This window comes from Puma concolor, chromosome E4, assembly GCF_028749965.1.
Source record: "Puma concolor isolate L17-30 chromosome E4, mPumCon1.1.hap2, whole genome shotgun sequence".
NCBI classification, from domain to species: domain Eukaryota; kingdom Metazoa; phylum Chordata; class Mammalia; order Carnivora; family Felidae; genus Puma; species Puma concolor.
In genome coordinates this window covers 16,537,316-16,558,906 of record NC_141683.1, presented here as the reverse complement: position 1 = coordinate 16,558,906, position 21,591 = coordinate 16,537,316, and the positions used below count along the sequence as shown (strand labels likewise).

General features: G+C 38.3%; 1 long non-coding RNA gene across 1 annotated transcript in view; it reads left to right on the top strand.

The window, feature by feature from the left end:
- Positions 1 to 471: 471 nt before the first annotated feature.
- Positions 472 to 21,591, top strand: part of LOC147572482 (uncharacterized) — a 31,626-nt gene continuing 10,506 nt past the window's right edge. Inside the window, exons 1-2 of the long non-coding RNA XR_015246342.1 lie at positions 472 to 553; positions 15,284 to 15,414. This is a non-coding gene — a long non-coding RNA (uncharacterized LOC147572482). The remainder of the gene's footprint in view (positions 554 to 15,283; positions 15,415 to 21,591) is intronic.

Genomic DNA, 21,591 nt, shown 5'->3' with positions numbered 1-21,591 from the left:
AAACTAAGCGAGAAAAAAAAAAGTAAAGGGAAAACAAATCATTTATCAAAAGGTAGACGGAAAATAAGGACACCTGGATAAAAAAGCAAAAACATCCTTAGAAGAGTGTGAAGAACAAAAGCAGACTCACCTGAAGAGAGACAAAAAGTAGCTGCCGTAAATCCGGTGAACTACCTGGGCCCGAAGAAGAACACGATTGACGTACACCGGGTGGAGGTGGAAGGAACGTGAAGCAGCTGAGATACAGAAAGGGCTTTAAAGATGACCTTGGAGTACATTTAAAGACTTAAAAATAGGTGAGGCACAAAGGGAATAACTCAGCTGCAGGGAAAAATACGGCCCTTGTACTGCCCCAAATGAGAACGCTCCGTTACCACGAAGATACACGCGACAGCACACAGCGCACGCGGAGCTGGAAGAGACTGCACGACACGGAATCGGAACACGGCAGGAACCGGAACACGCAGGAGTCGCTGGACGAGCCGAGCGCGCGGGACTCGAAGACGCCGGGCAAGAGACTAAGTGGCCAGGTACTCGACCACACAGCGCAAAGGTAAGTTGTGATTTGCCGGAAGCCAAAATAATGGTTTCGGGGGTTTACAAAGAGTGTGGACAAGTGATGCAGTTGGTGCAAAATGAATTCATGAACAATTGTTTGGCATTGTGGGGGGAAAGGAAGGGATGGGAGGTGAAATAATAAAGTCACACAGAACTCGGAGGTCTTTACTAGATTACCATGGTAGAAAGTCAGGAGATGGGCAAAAGTGAGATGGGACAATGGCCTTCTGTAATTTAAGGATGGGGTGGCGAGGGTGGGGCAGGAGGGCAGGGAAGGGAGGATTTTCCTACACAGATGCCAAAAGCGTAACACACCGACAACTTGACTCTGGAAAAATGAACTGAGCCAGGAATCAAATGAAGAAAGATGAATTACATTATATAAGCAAAATAAATAGACAAAGAGAAAAAAGAGTGAGGCTGTGTAAACCTGAAAGAATTATTTCGTGCATGTATTTTACAAAATAAATTTCAAATCTGTGAAGAATAATATATAGAATAATAGGAATAATAGTAGAAAATGCAGTTTGTATCATTTCAAGAAAAGCAAAACCTTGCTTACCCTCACATCATATACCCAATTCACTGCAATTAAAAAAAAAAGTGAATGTTTACCGAGTCTGAAGTATAGAATAGCCTTCCTGAATACACATATCAAAATAAATCTATAAATTAGCTAAAGTATGTACATATCAGAAATCACTATGAAAAATATAAAAGGTAAATTTAAAATAAACCAGGAAGACCATTTACAACCTATATGACAGTTACCAACTTTGCTATAAAGAGATTACTCCAAAATAAATAAGAAAAAAATATCCTAATCAATGAGAATAAGCAGTCCCCAAAAAGAAGAAATACAAAAGCCCACTACTCTTTTAAAATTTTTATATTTCATTATTATTTCAGGAAATATAAAGTTACAAAATAATATGATAGCACATTATGCCTTTTAATTTAGAAAAGAAAAAAAGGAAAAGGAAAGAAAAACTAAAACAAAATCATGGTAAAACTGTAATATCAAGATATCATGTAAATGAGCACTCACATATACTCTAACCCCAATTCACATGTAAATGGATGCATGTTATATGGAAGACAATTTAGCAACGTATATCATAGCCTAGCAGTTCAATTTAGGATAGGAATTTATCAAGATTAAAAAAATAAAAACAGGACTATAAATCAAAATATTTCTAAAGTGAAGCTAATTGCAGAGTTGTAAGAAAAAAGCATTGGGAACTAATATATTTAGTAATCTAATTTGATCAAACAAATCACTGAATATACATAGGGAAAAATATTGTTCTAACGTTGTCCTAATATGTTAAAAATTAGTATTGGAAAATATATTGTGACATGTAATACAGTTCACTATATGCTACATAGATGAAAACAGGAACAGTGCTTATCCTGAGTAGTTGGTTATAAGCAATTTTTATTTTCTTTTTCTTATTTATATCTTATCCAATAAATAATCATTGTTTTAGTAATATGAAAAACAATGTAAATATGTTAGAGTAGAAGGCAGTTTAATGCCATGGGGAAAATGACTTATAAGACAGGATGTAGGGGCACCTGGGTAATTCAGTGGGTTAAGCGTCCGACTTCAGCTCAGGTCATGGTCTTCTGGTTCGTGCGTTCTAGCCCTGCATCGGGCTCTGTGCTGACAGCTCACAGCCTGGAGCCTGCTTCAGATTCTGTCTGTCTGTCTGTCTCTCTCTCTCTCTCTGCCCCTCCCCCACTCATTCATTTTCTCTCCCTCTCTTTCTCTCTCTCTCAAAAATTAATAAACATTAAAAAAATTTTAAAAAGAATAAGACAGGATGTATATTATACATTTGTGAAGAGAAGTAGACTACTACACACACACACACACACACACACACACACACACACACACAAGACACACAAGCATAATTAACTTCAGGAAATTGTATTCCAGACTATTTTAATGGGTAATTTTTTCAAATTGTTCACAAAAAATGTATATCACTTTTGCATTAGATCTGTAAAATGTTCTTGAATAAGAACCACTTTTTTTGTTAAGGGGGAGCAATTATTAAGTTGAAGTTTGCAGAAAATCAAGGTACATGAACTACAAAAGCTATCCTTGTATGTGTATCATGGTATAGAAGAAGATAACTCAGAGGAAGGAAGAACGATGAAGAAACAAGTTGTTTTACTCTGATTATGAAGAAAAACAACTGCATGGGGAAGATTTCAAGAAAAGTAAAATACACAGAAAATGAAATAAGTGATCAAAGTTGATTTTCCTGGGTCTATAGTGATGAACCCTTCCCAAAAAAACTAGGAGACAGGAGTCCATGAGGAAAGGGGCATTAAGATGACATATCAGTAGTTCCAACGGTAGGGCAATAAATAGAGAACTTGAATAAAAAGATCATGTTCTGTGGACATTTTTAAAATTTACTATTGAACACTTTAAGAAAATCATTGCTTGGGGCACCTGGGTGGCTCAATTGGTTAAGTCTTCAGCTCAGGTCATATGATCTTGTGGTTCAAGAGTTCAAACCCCCCATTAGACTCTCCGCTGTTAGTAAGGAACCCACTTTGGATCTTCTGTCCCCCTCTCTCTGCCTCTCTCCCATTGGTTCTATCTGTCTTCTCTATCTCTATCTCTCAAAAATAAATTAAAAAAAAGAAAAATCATCACTTTGTGTTGTGCATACAAGGAGAAAGAAATAGATTTTTTTTAATGTTATTCTCGAGAGAGAGACTGAGACAGAGTGTGAGTGGGGGAGGGGCAGAGAGAGAGAGAGAGAGACAGACAGACAGACAGAATCTGAAGCAGGCTCCAGGCTCCGAGCCATCAGCCCAGAGCCCGACACGGGGCTTGAACTCACAAACTGTGAGGTCATGACCTGAGCTGAAGTCGGACGCTTAACCGACTGAGCCACCGAGGTGCCCCAGAATAGATTTTGAGAGACAGAGAGAGAGAGAGAGAGAGAGAGAGAGAGAGAGGGTTACTCTGCCCTTAGGACCTAACAACCTAATGGAAGGAACAAGAAATATAAGTAAATATAAATATATGTGTAAATAAATATGCACGTATTAGACATTGTTGGTGAACGTCAAAATAAGCAGTATCAACTATGAAGGATAAAATAACTCAGAGCAGGGAGAAAGAATGAAGGGTTGCCTGGGGTTATTCAGAAAGTTTTCACAGAGAAAATGGGATTCTGAATATCATTTAGGAAGTAGAAAATGGGAAAAACGATGTAACAATGCACCTAGGGTGACCCAAAAGTTCACATCACCATTCCTTTTCCGGAGAGGAAGAAATAACACCTCAGGCAAATGGCAGCCCAACTATGCGGCTGTGCACTCCACCTTTACGTATGTGAGGCAAAGAGGAAAGCCCTGCCTCTTCATGTGTCTAGCAATGTTGGACTACACGGAATCGTTTCTAGCTGTAAATCGAGGGTTCTGCAACCCCCTTGTACTCCACTAGAGGGCTAACAGAAAAACCAACAAACATCAATTGAGGATGTGTACACAAAGTTAGACATAAACCATCTGTAGTGTCCCTGAGGTGACGAGGGTGCCGAAGAGAAGCAAAGACAAAGTGAAGGCAGTAAGCAAGCAAAGATACGCTGCCTGGGACGATCTCAGGGGTAACTCATGAGAAGAGTGAACAGAAAGTTGTGTTTCTCCGGGAAGCAAACTTTAAAAAAAGAATGGAAGAAATGGACCGACAGTTCACAAGGAGAGAGTCTGATTTATGTCATGCACCTAAAGCCAAGTAAGAAAGGAAACAGCTGGAAATCAGAAAATGGTCCTGAAGTTCCACTCTTGCCATGCCTGCAGCAAACATTTATTGAGTGTGCATGTTCTTGTTTGACCTGAGAATGAATAAAAAATGCGATGTCCTTAGAAAACTTGATACCCTGGGGTTATCATAGATAGAAGGAAAAGGTTTGTAAATAAGTATAAGATACCATATTTGTTGAGATCAATTGTGAAAGAAGAAACAGGAAAAGGAAAAGGAGAAGAGAGGAGAAAGTGAAGGGAGGGAGCCCTCAGGGGAAAGTCCTTTAGCCCATTGGAGAAAAGTCAGCAGCCCCTAGAAAGGGGGGTGGGGGGGACAGGAACAGTAATGGTCGTGAGGTCCATGAGGAATAAAGTTTGCATTTATGAAGAGACCTCCAATACGGACTTTATGAAATGTAAAATGCCTACAAGGCCCTGCCCAGCCTGAACCCATCTTCTCTCTAACCTTACTTACCTCCTCCGTCTTCCTCACTAACTGTACTGCGACTTCCTCCCAGTATCCCATTGACACCAGTGCATACTCCCAGGTTAGAGCCTTTAAATTCCTGTTCCTGTCACCTGGAATATTCCTCACTCAGATATCAATGGCTCACTCCCTCACCCTTCAACTGAGTCCTTCTCTAGGTGCCTATTAAAAGTGCAAAATCCTATCCCCCTGCAATACATACAACAGTACCCACATATACATTTCTTATCACAATTCCCTGGTGTATTGTTTTTCCAACAAGCATTTAATGCCTCTTAATACAGTAAACTGAATTTTGCTTATTCATTCAGTTGTCTTCTGTCTTCCTATTTAAGATGTAAGGTTTATGAAGGCAGGAGTTTATGTTCGCTTCCATATTATCAGACCTAGAAGATTGCCTGGCACACACATGTGCACTATAAATATTTGGAGAATGAATGAATACTTTAAAAATTAACAGTGTACTAGCTTAGTGTTCAAATAGAAGAAGACTGAAATTCCCAAGCCCTGAGGAACAAAGGACAAGTAAGCACTGGACAGAAAGAGGATAATTTAGGTGTTTCGTGTTTTTACTTAGCTGAAAGCTACATAAACGGATGAAACTGATGCAGGAGCAAGGTTCCTTAAAGACTTAATATTTAAGAAGAAAAACAATACCTCTTCCAGCACAAAAGAGCATGATGACCACTGTTTGTAGAGATATTTTCTGTGCCAGGGGAGAAAAGTTACAATGTTCCCAGGGAGAATTACTATGAACTGAACATGTAGAAGAAGACCTGACTGGGAGACAAAAGTTAATGAACATAGTTTGTATTTTATAATTTCTGTGGAGTCAATGATGAATAACACATACCATAGAGGGTGAAATGTGTACATTGTGGCTACCTAAGGGAAAATTCTAAGCAAGACACCAAGAAGACCGAGTAAATATGTGGAACACAAAGGAGAGTGTGTATTGCTACAGCATTGCTGTGTCACACTGATGAGTAAGCAAACTGAATTTATGAAATTGACAACCTGGGTCATTGTGGAACACAGGGAGAGAAGACAACTTGGCTCTACGAAATAGAGGTCCTTCAAGAAAAAGTTAGGGGTGCCTGGGTGGCTCAGCTGGTTAAGAGTCCAGCTCTTGGTTTTGGCTCAGATCGTTATCTCATGGTTCACTAGATTGAGCCCCACCTTGGGCTCTGTGCCACCTGCACAGAGTCTGTTTGGGATTCTCTCTCTCCCTTTCCTTCTGCCCCTCCCCTGTTTGTTTGTTCTCTCTCTCTCTCTCTCTCTCTCTGAAAATAAATAAACTCTATAAAAAAGAAAAGAAAATAACTCGTCTATAATGAGGAATAGCTATATAATTTATGTAAATTGTAGACATACAGAACCCTGTTTGTGTGTTCTGACAGACACAAAAACAATTTTGTATAAGAAATTTGCTTTCGGGGCGCCTGGGTGGCGCAGTCGGTTAAGCGTCCGACTTCAGCCAGGTCACGATCTCGCGGTCTGTGAGTTCGAGCCCCGCGTCGGGCTCTGGGCTGATGGCTCGGAGCCTGGAGCCTGTTTCCGATTCTGTGTCTCCCTCTCTCTCTGCCCCTCCCCCGTTCATGCTCTGTCTCTCTCTGTCCCAAAAATAAATAAACGTTGAAGAAATTTGCTTTCTCTAAAATCTTAGGAATGAGATTATATTGTACAAAACAGCACATTAACTATGTCTTCTTCATTTTGATGAGCATAGAACTCACACTAGGCCTTGCTCTTAACATACTGAACAAGTGTTTACCTGATGTAATAATGAATATAAATGAAAAGGCAAATGATGACCCCAGAGTCTGTTTGTTTTTATGTAAAAAAAATTTTTTTTAATGTTTATTTATTTTTGACAGAGAGAGAGACAGAGCTTGAGCAGGGGAGGGGCAGAGAGAGAGGGAGACACAGAATCCAAAGCGGGCTCCAGGCTCTGAGCTGTCAGCACAGAGCCCAACGCGGGGCTCAAACTCACAGACCACGAGATCATGACCATGATGTTCAACCGACTGAGCCACCCAGGCACCTCCCTAGAGTCTGTTTCAAAAGAAAGGCACAACACTGCATATTCCTACTGGGACGAGGAAGATCAGGGGAAACACTGCAGTGCTGGAGAGTGAAATCTACACATATGCAATAGTATAAAGTCAGGTATACCTAAACTAGGAGAAACAGAAACATCTCTTGCTCTCCTAAAGCAGGAGAAGCAACCTGCCCTCCTAAAGCAAGAAATATTGATAGATGCTTGCAATGAGAAAAGATGACACAGCCGAGCAGCACATGAGGTGAAAAGGTATACCAGGAGCACGTAGAAGAGCAGGAATAAGAGAACAGAAGGTGACGGTATTATACGTCTGTGCCGGGAAGGAGAAGAGCCATATGCACCGTGGCACAGGGGGGAAAATACAACAAACTTGGGCACAAAGACAGAAAGATGACTCACGGGGGATGGCTTGTAAAGATCCTGCTTTTCCCTGGAAGGAAATACAAGGCATCTGGATCACATTGGGAACAGATGAAGCATACAGGGGGAAAAGGTGCATCTGGAGTCCACAGAGGTGTATGTGGTAGAGGCGGGGGTGGGATTAGGTGGAGGAATGGAGGCAACTAATAAGTACTGTGAGCAAGAACGATACTCTTAGGAACACTGAGGGAAAATTAAATATTCTTTAGTCCCACTAGAGGAAAGGGAGGTACTTTATGCTGACTGACAGATGTAAACACTGTTAGGGAAGTGTTGTTACAAGTGAAGCCTTAAGAAATATATCAAGAATGGAAATAATAATTATACAGCAAAAGGAAGCAGATCTACTTTGTGCATTGGTGACAAGTGTGTACTAGGGATTCCATTCCAGCTGAGTGTTTTGAGCACACCAAAGGAAAGATGAGAAAGATAACCATCTTTCTTGGGGATGTTCTTGGGGAACTTGGGGATGGGGTAAGTCTACCAAGGAGAAAAGAAGAAAGTCTGAAAATAAAACCCTGGAATGCACTAGAAGAACATTTGAAACATCCACGAACTTTGGCAGATCAGTAAAAGTACTTCCAGTATCTAGAAGAGACAATACCCATGGGATTTACTGAGGGGAAAAGGAAGGAGAAAATTATGAGCTATGAGTGTGGACACATGGAGCATCCCAACTAAATCTGAATATTATTGGGCTCTTCCAGGAGACAATGACTCATATTCTACCTTTTTTCAGATTATATTTGAGTATTTTTAATGTGGAAAAGTATCTGGGTGCATTTGTGTATGAGTTCCACCAGCAAACTGGTTTGTTGGAATATTGCTGGGACAGGCAACTTAACCCTCACAACATGCTTAGGCATATCTGAAACATAAATTATTTACCTAGAATGTCAATAAAATTCTTCAGTATCAAATAGCACTGTTCAACTTTGGAAGCAAAAATATCACAGATTAGGGTCTCCCTAGGTCAACAAAATTTTGATTCTGTGGGTCAGTCCTTGCATAAGGAATCTACATACAAAAGTCACTTTATGAGCTATAGCATGATGTAAATTGTAGCTACTGCACTTCTGGCATCCACCACTTGCAGCTGTCCTGAGATTCCTGGCTACCTCGGTGGGATGTGTTTCTTACAAAGCTACAAAACAGAAAGTGATGACAGGAAGTTGAAGAGGTCAGGCTTTCTGATAGAACAGAACTCTGTTTACAGTACAAAGAATGAATAAGGTGTACTACTCTTTCGCCAGGGTTACCTGCCTGATTAGTACCTCATTCAGAGCCAGAAATCTGCCACTGTCCTAGACTCTCTTCTCCTTCTGGGGTCCGTGTCCAGTCAGAAACAAGCCTGTTCCTTTCCATCACCATCACCATCGCTATTGTTCCACCTCTGCATGTTTGTCTCCTAGACAGTAGCTTCATAACTTGCCTTGCTGACTTCTGTGTTGCTACCATCAAGTACATCCTCTGCTGTGACCAAATCAGCCTTATCTGACTAAATCATTTCCTTGCTTCTTTGCCTTTAATAATTTCTTCCCACATACAGAAATAAAGTTTACCCTACTCCTAGAGTGTGAATAGTGAAGACAGCTTCATGACCTCCACACATCTGCCTTTCTATTCCCATCTCTCACAGCTCACCCATACCTACCTACCCCGTCAATGCCCCAACCCACACCTACCTACCCAGTCAATGCTACTTTGCAGCCAGCACAGACCTCGCTGCCCCTTACCTCAAGACTTTGCATATGCCATCCCATCTGTCAGACATCTCTTCTCTCCTTGTCTGTATGATGATCTATTTCTTTAACCGTGCCATCGAGGGTCACCTGCCTCCCTCTGTGAAGCATTCTCTGATATCTTCAGTGTCAATAATCCTCTCTCTGTCCACTTACATAATTTTGTCACTGTGCATATCACACTGGAATTTAACTATTGGCTTAAATATATGCTTTCCCTTCTGTATTGTGATTTTCTTGAGAGCAAAGACTATTTATTTGCATCTTTCTAATCTCAACATTTTGTAAAATGCTATGTATAGTCATCTTAAAATATTTGTTTTTGCATCTGTATAGACTAATTGAATGAAAATAATCTAGGAGATATGAAGAACTAAAAATTCAAAGAAAAAGTAATATGGAGAGAAGACTTTAAAAGAAAATTAAATTACAGAAGTTAATGTGTCCCGAGATAAAAAGAATAAAATGCAATAATTACCTGTTAAACTTGAGTGTTGTATAAAATGGTAATCCATCTATGTTTTAATCGGTCTAAGATATCTAAAAATTATACACAAAAGTCATGAAGACCGTCTGCGAGAAAACGATATCTATATAGATTTACCTTCACTAAAATATAATATCTGTGTTATGGAAAGAGAAACAGTGATATACTGCCAAGATAATAGAGAATAACAAAGTGATTACTGACTGTTTGGATGGAAAAATATAATGCATTCTGCCTGATGTACCAAATAAAAGAGAAGTTTTATAAGGCAGCAGAAGAAATGAAATACTTAGAAACTCTTAACCACAGAAGAGTAAGTACAATAGCCTCAAATTCAAAGAGTCCCAAACCATAGACACAATATGAAATAGAAAATTGATGAATAATAGAACTGATGATAAATTTTATTTAGCATGAGAAGAGAAATGGCAATTTATCTGCTGAGCAAGGGGAAATGACCATATAACTTGGGACAAGTAGAAGAAAAAGTGATGGTTTTACACGCTGAGAATAGAAAAGAACTTTCTGAAGTTGAATAGACTTAATAGAGAATTCCATGCTGAAAAACAAAGGGAAGAATTGGCTCGTGGGACCATAACACTAATACTAGTGATCCTACAGAATGGCCTCTTGGAGGGAAGGGTGCTGCTTGTGGGGAGCCAAAGGAAAGGTGGCCAGGAAGAAAGAACCGGCCCCCTACAGCAAAGAAGGGGCCCTAGACAGAGGAACAAAGAGCAGAGAAGTTCTGGCCCTCATTCAAAAAACAAGAACACATGGTATTGGCAAAAATGTGAGAAAGAAGGCAAGGTATATAGTATATAAAAAAAAGAAAACACTAGATATGTAAGAGGAAACACTTTGATCTTCAGACGCTATGGGAGAAATCCAATGATAAAATCATGAGAAAATTTGATAGACTAGACATATAAAAAGAAGAAAGAAAATATCACTCTTCTAGACCATCCACTGGGAAGGAAGAAAGATAAACTTTTTAGGCTGAAAAAATACCATGCTTTTCTGAGAAAATGAATAAAACTTTCAAAACAGAGTTCTAAGAATATCTTGGGGAAATGAAGACATAAGTAAATTAAGTAATAAAAAATTATAAAGGGAAATTTACCATGAAATTTAGTAAAGTAAAATAGGAAACAACTAACATGTATAGAAAGAGACCTATAGAGTCTTAACCCAAATGCAAGAGTTCTCAAAATTGGTTTCTTTAGTAGAGATAGGAAATGAGAGACAATGATGGCGGACAAAGGTTTGGTAGCCAGAGAAAAAGAAAGAGGAAGCCAGTCAGCTCTTCATCTTTCCCCAGGTTGGTAACCAGCTTATTGCAAATACTGACTGGGCCACAAGGAAGATCTGTCATACTTAAATGGAAATTGAAGATGGTTAATACACTGGATAGGAAACTCTAGTGTTTTTTTTTCTTTTTAAAATTGTTTTTTATTATTTACTTATTTTGAGAGATAGAGAATGCGAGCGGGAGAGGGGCAGAAAGAGACAGAGAGAGACAGAATCCAAAAGCAGGCTTTGTGTACTCAGTGCATGATCATGACTTGAGCTGGAGTTAGAAGCTTAACCAATTAAGCCACCCAGGTGTCCCTCTAGTTTTGTTTTGTTTTGTTTTGTTTCAAATTTGAGAATGTTCTGTGAATAAAAATAATTTTAAGATTTTCTGTTATTTAGTATTGGTCATTAAAGCTCTGAAGTCTACCACGGTTTTTATTTAGTGGCAAGGGAAAAAATGGATGGCTGAATACAATTTCACTGGAGAGCAAGAGACCAAAATAATACTGAATTTTAATTACATCCCAAAAGTTGTGTACATTAAATATACCAGTTAACTGTATTTGTTATGGGTGTGAGTATTTGTGGATATGTATTTGCATATGTATATCAAATGCATATACTCACCTACTCTATGAAACGCCAATGCAATATGCCATAGAGACAAAACTAAGCACAAGATACTGTGTATATCTTTTAGATATTTCTGATCAAATTAAGTAGTCAAAATAAACATGAAAAATGGAATACTACAAAGGAATTAAATAACTTGTATAAATAAAACATCGTAAGAAATAACACAATTTCCTGTGATGGTGATTATCAAATAATTCAAAAGAAGCATAGATAGAAGGATTTAAAGCACAATTCCTGGAGTAGCCTGGAAAGATTTCACAGGGGAAGAAAGTCCTATTAGCTGAACCTGGAAGGAAAGTAGCATTTAATCATGCAGAAAAGGAAAAAGAAGAAAGAAGTATGGCTTCTGGGTACAGTAGCACTGAAAATAAAGCACAAGAGGATAAAAGGTTACATACTGAGTAAAGAGAAAAAATCAAGTAACTTAGTAAATAAGTACTTCCGTGGACTGCCAGCCAACCTGGAAAACCCATCATGGGTTGTCATGGTGTAAGGTCTAAAACCAAGGCTCAACGTTATGTGTTATTTTGACATCTGGAAACTGGGAGGGCCTAAAATGGTCTAACTGCATGCTCCCCCTTCCCATTCTGCCCCCATAGAGAAAGTGCCCTAGCTAAACAATACTCTTTCTTGAGCAGGCACAGTTCCCGCTCATCCCTAAATAGTGGGTTTCAGTACCCTCCTGAGCCACAAAATTATTCAAACAAGACAATGACATCCTCTCACTGGGACAGGAGATACACTGTCCTCTTGATACTACAGAGCCTGCTCCCTACCTTCCCTGGTTGTTCACTCTTGTTCCTAAGTGGCCCCATGTGCCATGTAGTATCCATCTCACTCAGGCTATGAGTATACATAACTTCTAAACTGCTGCCAATCTCATCTGTCCAGTGCCAGGTGTGTGTGTTTGGTTATCTCCATAACCCTAGAGCAGGAATCCCTGCCAACGGGCTGAAGAAGCAAGTAAAGCATTTGTTTAAAAACAAACGATCAAACAAAAAAACAGTGTCTTGACCTTAGATCAACTGAGTGAAAATCTCAGGTGTTAAACCCTCCCCTCATTGATTCTAATGTCAACCCTGATCTTGAAAACTACTGTCTTAAAGGAAGAGGCATGCCCTCCCTTTTTACCATTTCCATCTTGGACAGGGCTTGCAAGGACACCTTAAGAATGGTAGAACAAGAAAATAGAAGGATTGTGGGTCCTTGAAATCTTGCTGGTTCCTCATACAAGATTGGACTTTTATATAAGATCTAAAATGTCTGTCATCTTTTAGCACGTTATTATTATAGGTCTCTATAATATAGACAGCAGCCAAACCTATACCTTAACTAAAACACAGACTTTGGTGGTGATTCCATCACTGTCACCTTTGAGTACTTAATAGTAGACAAATTCCTTAAGACTCTCCCACCTCTCCCACTGTACTATTTATTTCATTTTCAAAAATAGATGGAATTATAATTTCACACCCATTTAAAGGCGTAATAATAACTTAAGATTCTAAAATAAATGTCAGGCATGAGTGGACCAAAATTGAAAAGTAACTATTCAATTTTAACTTATTTAAACTCTACAGTCCACACTTTCTGCAAATGATAATAGTCACATTTTACAGATAAGGAAATCAGATCACAGAAAAGTTAAGAGAAGTCCTCAAGGTTATATAGCTGGTCAATGGTAAAACTGGGACACTAATCCAAGCACTTCAGCTTCAGAATCTGTGATTTTATCTATTACAACATACTAAAGACCAATTAAATGAGAATTAATAAATGACAGCACCTACTAACATGTTTATCACATATTAGGCATAAATAAATTTTTCACCCTTCTCTTCCAGTCTTCACTGACTAAACTCACATACACACACACACACACACACACACACTTCTTTTTTCTTCTCTCATGAGATTACTTAAACAGTAGTTTTCCAGAAAATGATATTGAGGCAGAGTTGAAAGGTAATGTAGGGAAATTCTTTGGCATGGGTAGGAACGTAAAATCTCTACCCAATGTGAAAAGGAAATACCCCATTTCCCCCACCAATTTCCATCAGCCCCCCACCCAAACTACAAAGCTAAATATGCATCTACTGTCTCAACACAAAATTCAGCATGTAAAAGTGAAATGAAAGTTCATTGATGATACTTATAACAGTAAAATTGCAAGCAAACTTGTTTTGACAACCAGAAGTTAAAAACAACATTCACAATAAAAGTACTGAGTCCTGAAAATAAAAAAATTAAGTATAGATGCCCCAAGGACGTAGAAATGTCACAAATGGAATGCATGCTGAAAAGAGATGTCCCTCCCTAAACACATTAAAGGAAAAGACTGTCACCTACTAGACACATAGACAGGAAAAGATGTCCTGACGGGGTAGAGAGAAGAGTATACTCCTGGAGCTTATGGTTATAAAAGATGAGGTACTTGAATACAAAGGAGGAGTATGACTGACCCACATGTCATAAAAGATGACACACTTGAGATGCTGTAAGGGAAAAGATGATTTATCAGAGAAGTTAGTAGGTAAAATATGGAATGTTGTACTATTACAGAGACAGATGGTGGCTTGTGAATAGCTCTTCTGAGTCAGCTTACCATGCTTCTTTTGTTCCTTTCATGTTGGGAGGGGTGGGGTGAAAGAATTAGAAGAAAGCCTCCTGAGATCTTCCAATCTTACCAGTATTCCCTTTGTTTTTACTGAATGCATTTAATAATTCAACAAAATGTGTTTCCAAATCTGTTAAGAATAGCAGTATAATTTTTATCCCAAGAAGCAGTAAGCAAAACCAGAAAGTCTCCAAGTTTAGGCATATACAAACAAAGGAATTTTGCAATATGATCCTATAAAACCCCTGCCATCTTGGCTTTGAAACGTTGTTGAGCTGTCTACTACTTCATCCATAGTATGCATATAATATTCACTACAACTAAATTCATCCTTATAACTATCCTTAGAAGATGTTTGGGCTTAATTCTGTGAAGGGTGAACAAAACTAGTGTGAAACACCACACTAATTATGGTTCCAAAGAAGGCTAAAACCTTCGAAATTCCAAACCCAAATTATTTTCAAACATTATTTTATTAATCGACTAAATAATAGATGTCTGTATGATAAATGCTTCAAAGGAAATTTTAAATAAATAACTCTTCTAGAAAGCTGGAGAGGAACTGCCACTGACGTTTTGGGCTTTTTAAAGTCCTACCTGTGCACTAAATGTGACAGGAAGTCATTGCTTGAAAAGTATCCACAAAACAGCATAGATTGTGGGAGTGTGTTGAGAGGTGCTGTTCTGTGCTGATATATAAAGAAGGTTTCAGGGGCACCTGGGTGGCTCAGTCAGTTAAAGTGACCGACTCTTGATTTCAGCTCAGGTCATGATCTCACTGCTCGTGAGATTGAGCCCCACGGCAGGCTCTGTGCTGACAGCTGCTTGGGATTCTCTGTCTCCCTCTCTCTCTCTGCCCCTCTGCTGCTCATGTTCTCTCTGTCTCTCTCAAAATAAATAAACATAAAAAAAGAGGATTTTAATCCTGTCTAGACCTCTTAGTAGCTCTAAGATTGTGAACAAGTTATCTAAAATTTTGATATCTCAGTTTCCTATTCTGTAACATCAGGATCACATTGTCATATACATCAAAGCATTTTCATAAAGATTGAATGAGTTAAAATCTATAAAGTGCTTAGGATAACACTTGGGTACATACATATTTGACATTACTATGATTACCATATGACCTTTAAAAATACTCCCCTCAGCTTCTTGCCTGGATATAGCCAAAACCCGAATAAATGAGGACATTTATTTTTTTTAGGAAATTCAGAATCTCAAGGAACTGTGCTTTTCCTATCACATCGGCAGGAATTCAACAACAATGACAATGTACTCGGTGCGTTCAAGGAACGGTGGAAGCTGCATCTTCTTTCTCTGCTGGTGCATAGCTAGGTTGGTACAACCACTTTAGTTCTTAGTTTTTTTCCATATTTTCTCAGAGAAGAATGGAAAAAAATATGCCAGATGAAGACAGTGGTTACTGATCTGTGCTGCATGCAGCATGTAATCATTATTTCGCTCATATGAGAATGGTTATAATATGATCTTAAAGCCTGTATGCAAATACAGCGCAAAATAGAAATTTATAGACATCATAAGAGACATAGAAAAAATGCTATGCAGGTTTAGAGTTAGAAAAGCTGCTTCCATCTGAAAGTAATTGCATCAAGTTTCAGGTGATCATGGCGTTTGTACAAGCTGGAATCTAGACTGTCAGGGAAGGAATGTGGGATAACTTTGCTAATAGGGGGAAAGCATCAGATAGAAGACAGGATTGGGCATATTTAGGAAACAATAAGGCATCTAGTTTGTCTACAACTGATACAAATGGACGTTCTTTGTGATGTCCTGAGTCAGAACTGGAAAACCACATGCATTGAGTCATGTTACACAGAGACAGTTATAAAAGAAAAAAAGAATCAGGCAAAGTGGCATTTATTTATTTATTTTTTTAGTAAAGCTTTAAAATCCTAAGATTTTAAATGAAAATCCTAATTCCAGGAATATCTAGTCTGAACGTTGGTCAGTTGTGGCTGCATCCCTCTTGAGAGCTGAGATGCTGAGATGTGCTTTACAGGGTCATCACGTATATGGCACACACACCCCACACCCACCTCTCACTCCTGCTCTGTTGCCAACCTTTCCCGCAGAGGACTCTGCCGTCCACAGAAGGACATTAGAAGCCTGATGAATGGAAGGACCAGGATATATTTCAAGACTAGATTGTCTCTGTAAGTTAAAAAAAAAAGTGATTTATTCATTCAGTAATTTATACCAAGGTAGATCGCATCCAAAAGGAAAGGCAATGCTGCCATGTGCACGTTCTATGACCTGGGAAGGGAGGTGGCTGCTGATTCTGTTTAAATGCTGTTTGTTTTTTTCTCATTTTGCCCCCTTAAATCAACACCAACTCAGATGTTTGATTTCTTTCCTCTCTTCTCCATTATTTTTTCCTTTCTTTCTTCCAAACAACATGAAAGAGAAGCGTGGCCTGTTCTTTCTTGTGGATGCTTGTTCTAAGGAGTATAAAACTCTTGTAAATGTTTAATTAGTATTCATTACCTGAGCTTCGTCCTCTTCCTAGTCCATGATGCTAATGCATTATGACATGTATCAAATTAGCGTGTTTCCTAATGTTCTTTAATGTCTTTCTTTTATGGTCTAGAGCTCTCCACACCCCGCCATTTTCACTTTTGACCTCTATGCTCTCTCAGTCTCTCCAAGGAGCTGATTTAGGAGGGATTCCCCTGGGATTTTATAGTTTATTTAAAGAATGTACATTTGTTTTCTATGTAAAAGAATTTCTATATAAACAGGATTGTGAAACATAAGAAATGTTAGATGCATGTCTCTGAGAACAGGAGTCTCTGTTTCATAATGATAATAAGATGGACATTTACTGAATGCTTCTTATGAGCCAGGCCTTTTCCTTAGTACTAAATGAGTCATAACACATTTACAATTAAATTAACTCTTAACGATTAACTCTTCTCAACAGTTTCAGCTTCACAATTCAAGAGGGAGCTACCGTTTTCCCTTCCACATTGCACAGATGAGAAATTGAGAAACAAAACACAAAGTAACTTTCACAACACCCACAGCTGGTTGGGAGCCCAGCCAGGTTTCACAGGCAGGCAGTCTGGTTCCAGCACCCCACCTGTACCCACAAGGCTAGCTGCCTCCCACCTGTCCCACCCCCAATGGTCACACATGGCCCAGCACGCAGGACATGGTCCGTGAGTGCTCACTGGCTTCACCTCAATTTCATTATGAAGTGCTAAGATACGTATGAAGGATCAGATAGGAAAAATGGGAACTGCAAATGTGTAGCTATCATTTCAAGTGGCAGAAAACATTATTAAAAATGTTACATTAAGTCCTTATCTATGACTTTTTTTGTTACTTGCTCATTGTCGTTTTTTTTTTACATTCACCCATGCACCTTAAGGAAAGATGTAAGATAAAAGATTCTTTATAACACAATTCTGTTTTAATCAACCACATATTTTTATGTTTAAAAATTTGAAAATATAGAAAAGTAGAGGAAAATAACATAATAAATGACCATGTTTCCATCACCCCAGATTGACTAATGTTAGCATATTTCCTTTATCTTTCTTTGTTGGTAAAATAAATAAAACAATGAAGAAAAAGTTGCAGTGCCCTTTAGGGAACACAATTCTTTTTCCTTGGCATGATCTAGTTTTCTTTGATCGAAGATGCTGGTTCATTGCCAAGAGTGAATCTCTTTCCAGCCAAAGATGAATCTTCCCTTATAACTCACCACCCTTCCTAAGTAACGTGTAGCAAGAAGTATGGTGTCTCTAAAACTATCCTTGCAATTGCCTTGCTAGGGTCAGCTAAAATAGCTGAATTGTCTTTAAATATATTAGTTTACAATGTTTTCAATTTTTCCCATTATACATTAGGATAACATAATAATAATCTATTTTCAACCTCATAAATACTGCATCTGAAATACTATTTATAAGCCAGTATCTCTGAAGCCACATTGTGGAAACCTTGAGATTTTCCCTTATTTTTCTCATAAAAAGTTTTTAGATTTCAAGATGCTTTCCAGAGAAATCCTCCACAGAAAGTACAAGAACCAGTAAGTATTCTTTAAGCCTCAAACCAGTCAACAGAATCCTTTACTTCCATCAGCTGAATGGCACATCTGTGAGGAGCTTTAGCTCTTCATTCCTTTTCATATATTCATTCTGCTTTTGGGAAAAGTTGTTTAGAGTGTATCACCTGCATGCTTCCATCCCCCCCTTTATCTTTGGTTTCCAAAAGAATGCCCCAAATCACTTATTCCCACTATATTCTCCTGCTACTAGTTTCCAAAAACTTCTCCTAACTATGAGTGTCCAACAGCCTCTTCACTTACAAGAAAAGAATATTTTCTCTTTGTTGGTTTGTGCAGAAAAGTCATAGTGCATACTTAGGTAGTAGAGACTAGATCCCAGCAGGATTTCTGCATCTTCAGGCTGCCTGGTTGTGCATAGGCAAACATCAGTGCATGTAAAATGGTAAAACACTGCATAAATATTGGTGTTATTTTTTATATAAAAGATATGTTTTAGTTATATTATTCAGCCTTATAAAAATTATCACTACTTACAATAATGACAGACTCACGTTTACAAACACTATAATTTAGAGCTATCAGTGAACATAAAAGCTGTGATAACTTTCTGTAGTAAGATGTATAAAAGACCACTATTTATATCACATATGCAAACATACTCATGCACACATCTAGAGGTGGAATTATAAGTGAGAACATATAAAAGCAATCAATATTGCTGTTTACTTTCTTACACAAGAACATGACTACTGAGTTTGAGTAAATGAAATGAGATTAAACATTTAAAAATATATCCATAGATATGAAACATAACTATAATCCTAATGTACTTGAAGGCACCCCATTCCCGACCAGCACATGCTTCTGCAACCACTTTCTCCTAACTAGATTGCCTATAGCTGGTAATGGAGACTTTGTCATTATCCACTTATAACCCATAGATTGGGAGAAATTGTCTCCTTGAGGACAAGGGCTTGGTTCAGGTGCGTTTTGACATAGGAGGCTCCAAGCCAAGATTTTGTACACAGCCTCCACTGAAGTCAGACAGTGTCATTTCTCACCTGCTGATTTATTCACATGTTTGCATTATTCTCCCTAATATCCAAAAGTGCAATTCTAGTGCCACCCATTATAAGACTATCTACCACTGGTCTTACTCAACACCTTCTAGAGGAAAAGCAGTTTGTACCACGGATACACAATTTGCTACCAAATTTCCTCTGAATCTAGAATAGCTGGGGGACTATACACCATTGAGATGCCCTGTCTCACAATCAATGTATTCCCCTCTGATGTCACACCCACTGTGCTTCTGGGTTCTAATTTCCTCCACATTGGTTGGAACTCCCATTTAACCATGTCTGTCACGGCTCTTTGTGACCCAAGTGGCCTTTGCTCTCCTTACTACAGGTTTGAAGGTCTCTGCTGCCTTCATCATGGTCTCCGTGGCAATTATAACTTGACTAGAAGGCAAAGACCTTGCTTCTGAGTCACTGATTTGCAGGAAAATACTAGAAAGGATGACACAAGTTATTGCAGCTTTCTGGTTACTGCAACATAACCTCAGGTTTCCTAATTCCTACTTTGGAAAACAACGCTCTTGGAAAGATTCCTTTGGCTACCCCACATGCAGTGTGGATATGCTCATATAGGGAGTCTCTTGCTCTCTGAGCATCTCATATAGGGAGTCTCTTGCTCTCTGAGCATCTCCAGGAGTCTCCTTCAACTGGGGGCCTATATTCTTCAACAGACTGTCTCTCCTTTCAGGCTAAGAATCTAACCTTAAAGTCTCTATTCACCTTCACAGAAGCCTAAAGGCATACACAGAAACAACACAGCTGTCTAGTTTAGAATGCCCCTGTCCCTCAGATGGGAAAAACTGTTCACCCTACAGTGTGTCTAAAACATACTCATTAAATTCCGTAGGCCTGGGTTACTCACATTTATCACATTCTTAAAGGCTATATCTTACATTAGTGGTGAGTCAAACCATATTTTTCACTCAATTATGTTTTCTAATGGGTAAACTCCACAGGCCCTTATCTGTCTTTCTGCTCATGAGCCCTTCCTAATTTATCTTCATTTTTCTGATACTGAAAACTCTGCACTAAGTTTAGTGGTCCATGTGAAATATCTTTGGAACCCTGTGAAAGAAAACTCACCATATGCAACTGCAAAATATTGTTGCCAGGGTTTTTTTTGGTCTGTTATTCTGGAGATACATATTTAATTTTATTCACCCCTTAGTGTTTTCTGCATCAGAATAGAGACTTTTGCTCCAGTGTTCTGTTCTTCATTGTATTTTACAATGCCTGTTTCACTTTATTTTACAATTTTGTCCCATTTTAAAATCAACTTGCTATTCTCCAGTCTTATTGGTAACTCTACTCTTTTCAAACCTTATTGTATAAAAAATGGAACATTAAATATTATAAAATGTGATGTGCATTAAAAAGTAAAATGGACCAATTGGGTAATGGCCCACTTTAAGTTATATCACACTAATTAATTTGTAAGAATTTCCTACATTATATTTTTGTTCCCAATTTATATATTGAATTTGACATTTAAATGAAGAATCCATATGCCGTGATGTCTTGTCAAATATTCTGCCAACCAAGCCAAATAATGTTCACACTAAATGACATGTTTGAGATACATAACTGTGAGTTCTTTTGAGTCCAAGGAGAGGAAAGGGGAGAGAGAAAAAAGGAGATGTGAATATCACAGGGTAGACAGTTTTTAAAATATACATTTTGGTATAAACAGTTTCCTAAGCTTATTTTTCCAAGAATCTCAACCGGTTTCAGGAAGCTATTTGCTATCAGAGTTTCACATGTGTGTCACCAAAGCATCGGGTTCTCTAGCACTGACAGAGAGTCTAATACTAGTATGCCTTTCCCACTATGACATGCCCAAGGGCCTGGAAGGGCCCATATCATCTCAGAATATATGACTTAAATCAGTTTCAAAAAAAGCAACAAGTAAAAAAAATAAAAGAGTACAAAGATATAAAAACAAATCAAAACCCAGAGGAAAATAACACTATGGCTCAGCCTACTTGCGATGTAAAATCCCGGTCTAGTTCATGCTGCATTTATAGCAGACAACAAATGTTCAGAGCCTTGCCGATGTTTTGTTTATGTTTTTTAGACATACAGACATTTTTTTTTTTTTTTTACAGTTAAGTGTGTCTTGAATTTTATTAAAATTTTTTAATATTTTTTTAAATTTGAGAAATTCTTAGGAAGTTTCTAAAAGAAAGGAAAAGTTTCATGAAGGAGATCTTAGACTACAATAAGGTGAGTCATGAATAAGAATGACTTCTGTGAAGGAGGTGGATATATTTGCTCATTTTCCCTTTGGGTTCTGAGGATGTTCCTAGTCAGTGGTAGAAATGTCTGAGTAGGTGTTCCTTTTCTTTAGTTTATTTTCAATGTCAAAGAATGAAGTTATCTTTTTTCCAGCTAAAACATAAC